At 32.2% G+C, this 5,446-nt stretch overlaps 1 non-coding gene across 1 annotated transcript; it reads right to left on the bottom strand.

The window, feature by feature from the left end:
• Window positions 1-705: 705 nt before the first annotated feature.
• LOC141421917 (U1 spliceosomal RNA) lies at window positions 706-868 on the bottom strand. The gene has a single exon (XR_012446606.1). It is a non-coding gene; the product is annotated as a U1 spliceosomal RNA (small nuclear RNA).
• Window positions 869-5,446: the final 4,578 nt, after the last annotated feature.

A 5,446-nucleotide genomic window follows, 5' to 3' on the forward strand; every position in this document is an offset into this window, starting at 1 on the left:
TTTTATCATGCCATTATTAACACTCATGAGGGTGGAGTCCTCATGCCTTAAACACTTCCCCAAAGGCCTCAATTCTTATTACCATCACTTTGGGTTCAAGTTTCTACATACAGATTTTGGAGGGACATATATGGGTTTTGTGGATCACACATTATGCTATTAGATCAATATTCATTCTTTCTAGGAGGCAACAATATGATTCATACATAAAAGTGTGATTGGGGCACATCCACAGGCCATTCATGTACTTGTCATTTCCTTAACTGAAGAGAAGCAATTCTTTTTTTTTTTTTTTTTGCTGAACCAATTTTTTATTGTTGTGCTGAGGCTACATTGTGGCATTTACAAAAATTCTTACAATATATCAAATGAATCATATTTGAATTCACCCCCTCCATCATTCTCCTTTATCCTGCCTCTTCCCATTGGTGTAATATTCTCAACAGTTCTCACTTTTCCACTTACACATATGCACACAGTATTTGGACCACATTCACCCTCTTATACTTTACTATTTTTCTTTACTTAAACAAAATAATTTTGGTATTTCTACATTATTGTTTCTGTTACAAATGCCCCTTCATTTCCCTCAGTTCCATGGATATCATGGAATCTCAGTAGGGAAGTTATTTTTCAAAGGAATTTCTGGGCAGATAGCCACAGGAATGAAAGATAACAGTTGAACAAAGATGCGTATTTTTTTAACAGGTGAGAGTGCAAACGCAGTCCCCCACTACCACAAATTATGCAGTCGAGTTCCCACATTTGGGGAAATTGCAGGGGTCAGCACATCCAGAGTGCAATGGATAAGACTTGCCCTGGGAAAATCACCTTCATGATTATGGTGTTTCCCCTGCCAGGTAAGTATTATGCAATTCTTTTAAGTATGAAAGATAAGTTCCCTGGCATCTTGGGGTTCTTATTGTAACTCTCATTAAACTATAATGGTAAAAATGTGGCTATAAACATGAATTTTTAATTTTAGGAATAAGATGTGAAATTATGTGCAAGTGAACTCGTGTGATGCTACACGCTTATAATCCCAGCACTTGGGAGGCTGCGGCAAGAGGATCACAAGTTTGAAGTCAACATGGACGACATAGTGAAACCCTTTTTCAAAACAAACACACACACAATAATTACGTTCAGGTGAATTAATTAAATGAAGAGAAAAATTATTAAATAGATGTTGGGTCTTATATTTGTGTTCACTCTGGCAATGGCTGCCTTTTGCTATTTTTAGACCAAGCACATTAAATGTGATTATTGATATAAATTGTATTAATATCCACTGTTTGAAATTATAATCTATTCATATCATTTGTTTTCCCACATCTTCATGCATACACTTTCTCTGCCTTTTTTGACTTTAAATTGACATTTTATAAAATTGCATTATATCTTCTCTGTTATCATGTCAGTTATAATTTTTTTTACAAATTAGCAATTATCTTAGATTTTATGTTTTTAATGAATATCAACCCATGTTCAAACAAATGAAATAACACAAATATCACTTCAGTTACACTCTGAGTATCTTATAACACATTTATATAGATTGAAGGTTTGTATTCTCCAGAAAATATTTGTTTGAAGTATCATCCCCACTGTGGGATTTAGAGGTGAGTCCTTTTGGAACTGATTAAGTCAGATGGATGGGATTCACATCTTTATAAAAGAGGTAACAGAGAGTAGTTCATTTGCTCTTCTGTCTTTGAGGACACAGTGAGGGGACTGCCGTCTATGAAGCAGGAAGTGGACTCTCACCAAACATCAAATCTGTTGTTACATCCACCTTCAAAGGAACTAAGACACAAGTCTTCTCAATTTCTTCAATTGTAGGACATTGCTGCCCTTAGCTTATTCCCTTATTTTCTGTATTTACCTAACACATTGTTATTATGTTAATTTTAATAAGCTTTATCTTATAGATTAATTAAGAATAAGAAATTAAGATATTTTATATTACTTTTAGTTCTTTCACCTGTGATATTCTATTTTTAATTAGGTTCAATGATTAACCTACAGTTTCCCTTCTCATGAAGAATATCTTTTAACATTTAGCAAGACAAGTCTATTGGCCACAAGCTGTCCCAGTCTTTGTCTGAAAAGTTTTATTTCACTTTTAAAAATCTTTACTATTAAAGTATAAATTTCCTGGGTATAGAAATTTAGTGATGTCAATATGTGTTTTACTTTAAAGACAGTAAATATTTTACCCTATTCTCTTATATATGTTATTTCTGATTAGAAATATTTTATAATTCATACCTTTATTCATCCATAAGAAAAGTATTTTATCTTTGGCTCCTTTCATGATGTCTCCTTGTTTTTGGGCAATTTGAATAATATGTTCTTATGTGCAGGTTTTTTTTTTTTTTTGTATATGTTCTCCTTATATTCTCTTAGCTTTTGGGGTTTATATTTAGCATCTGACCTTAATTTTAGAAAATTCTTGGCCATTTTAATTAAATATTTCATTAATTCTCTTCTTTTTGTATTTTCTGATATTTCAATTAGCAAGCTACTATTGTACTAAAACAAAATAGAATATAGAATGATATAAAATGAGAGAAGATGAAATGAAATAAGGAGCAGCAGTGGAATGTTTTAAATATATTTGATTCATTAAAGTAAACAATAAATCTGTATAATGATTCATACGGTTTACAGGCAGTATGCAGTTTATAATTCTTCAAATTTTATCAGGGAGTTTTCAATTTTGTATAGTGGTTTTGCAGTAAAAGTAAATTAAGTTTGAATGTGGACTATTCCTAAAAAAGACAAAAAAAAATTAATTAGCATTGCCTCATTACTTCCAAATCTTAAATTCTTTCTGGATATATGTATAATGAAATTATAGATTTGTAATACTTGCCATAAGTCATAGTACTCAATGCATATTCAATGCATTTTTGTTCTTCCTTTCTTTCCTATAGTTTAGATTTTGTTCTAAGGATATGGTTGTTATCTAATTTCTTCAGTGTATTAAAGGATGGAATGCTGACTTGTGCATTATTATATCAAAACTGGAAAAGTATACCCTTTCACAAAATTAACAGTAAAAAGAAAAGAAGCTCTTAAAATTATAAAAATAGGTTACTTTTAAGATATCAATCAAATATTAGCAATGCAATACTGGTTTCTGATTGATTTCTATGGTAATAAGAATAACAACAAAGAATACTGCAATATACAGAAAACGGTATGTGATATTTATTATAGCTTTATTCATAATTGCCAAAGTTTGTACACAAGTAAGATATCTTGTAGTCCATAAACTGTTCTACATTTATGCAATGAAATATTAATCAGGGGTAAAAAATAAACCATCCAGTCATGATAAGAGAGAAAACTCAAATAACAATTAAGTGAAAGTCTGCATATTGTATTATTTTAACTATAAGACATTCTGAAAAAAGTGAAACTGTAAAGTAATGAAATCACTAGTGGCAGGAGATTGGGCATAGAGTGCTGAATAGGTGTTGTATAGGGGATGTTTTTAAGGTGGAAAAACTATTGCATATGATTCTGCAATGGTGAATTTATAATGTTTTACAGTTGGTAAAACCTATAGAACTATGCAATAAAAATATCAAACCATATGTGCTTTTGTTGATCACTTTATCAATATAGGCTCCTCAGTTATAATAAAGGTACTACATCAAAGGATGATGTTAATCATAGGAAAATTTTGAGAGTAGGAAGAAGAAAGTATATCCTTTCTATCCTTTCTGTTCAAATTTCCTGTCATTCTAAATCTGGTATAAAAATAAAGTATGTAAATTAATTAAAATACAAAAAGCATATACTAAGCAAAGACATTTTCATTATAAAATGCAATTATTTTTAAAATATATTCATCAATGTCCTAATTTATTCCACATTATACAACAAAATTTTTAACAATCTCTAGCTTTACCATTTTCTAATAGATAAAAGCATCAATTAAATATACTTTTATAATTCAGATGCTATTACATTGTGATAACAGAGAAATTAATTTTCATGAATTTTTGTGTACAGTGAAAGTTTGAGAATTTTTGTTTCAAATATGAAATTGACAAAATTAAATTTAAAATTTCCAAATGATATCACAATCAACCATGTATTCATTTTGTAGTTATTCTTTTTGTTCTGTCATACATAGGTATATTCACTCCAAAAATAATAAACCAAAGATTCTATTTTTTTGGCAGTAGTGGAGTTTGAACTTAGGACCTCATGATTGTTAGGTAGTTACTCTACCACTTAAACCACTCCACCAGCCATTTTTTGTGTTGAGTATTTTTGAGATACGGTCTTATGAACTATTTGCCTGGCTAGCTTAGAACAGTGATCCTCCTGTCCTCTGCCTCCTGAGTAGCTAGGATTACAGGTGTAAGCCACCAGCACACAGTGTAAACCAAAATTTATTTAAAAATTCAATTACTTACTATGATTTCAAAGGTAAAATGTGGATGACAATTCTCAAGTAACTTCTCCATACATAAAAATTTAACGTGGACATCATAGTTGTGAACAATAACAAAAAACATGTCAATTTATAGATAGCAGGAAGAATAACAACCTATTATAAATATTAACAATATGATAACGTTTTTAGAAAACAAAAATCGTTTTATCATAATATTTCAGATGTATAACTTTATTTGGATAACAATATTATTATGAAATTATTTAGACAGATGTACTCTAACACTTTATCTGAGAAAGCACTATGGTTTGAATGGTACCTTCCTAGAGGCATAGGTAATAGTGATGCAGCTTCAAGCCAAAGAATGACAAGAATTGAGAGTTGCCACCAATAGGTAGAAAAAGGCAAGGGAAGGTGCTCATTTACAGGTTTCAGAGGCCATGGCTGTGCTAACATCTTATTTGAACATTTAGCTACTAAAATGGTAAAAGAATAAATTTCTGTTATTTTAAGCCATGAAATTTATATTAAATGGTTACAGAAGTCTCAGGATACTAATTTGAGATCAGGAAATGGCCTGTTGCTACAACACCTACAAATGAGGTGGATGCTGTATAAGGTAAAAATGGAAAAATTATTGAGGCACTTCACATATAAAGTCCAAATTTCCTTGAAGAAATTTAGGTTTAAAGAGAAGCATGGACGGGAATTCCAAGATAGTGGCTAGAGGGAAGGAGCAGAAAGCGTGCCTCCTATAGTGAAATCTTGGAGAGATGCTGGAGACACACCTTGCAGGCAAAACCACCAAGAAGAGGCAAAACTTTGACCCCTCCACACCTCCAGCCAGTGCAGAGAATCTCCACTTCACATTAAACAGAGAAACCAAGAGGGCCCCCAGGCTGCCAGTTGCCTGCACCCAGATGGCTTGGGAAGATGCAGACAAGGTGAGCTAAGTGGTACCCGGCACTCCCACAGACAAGCCTGGGCCAGAGCAGCATAGCCCCCTGGAGAGACCAACCTTCACCCGGG

The sequence above is a fragment of the Castor canadensis genome, chromosome 3 (assembly GCF_047511655.1).
Source record: "Castor canadensis chromosome 3, mCasCan1.hap1v2, whole genome shotgun sequence".
Taxonomy (NCBI): Eukaryota; Metazoa; Chordata; class Mammalia; order Rodentia; family Castoridae; genus Castor; species Castor canadensis.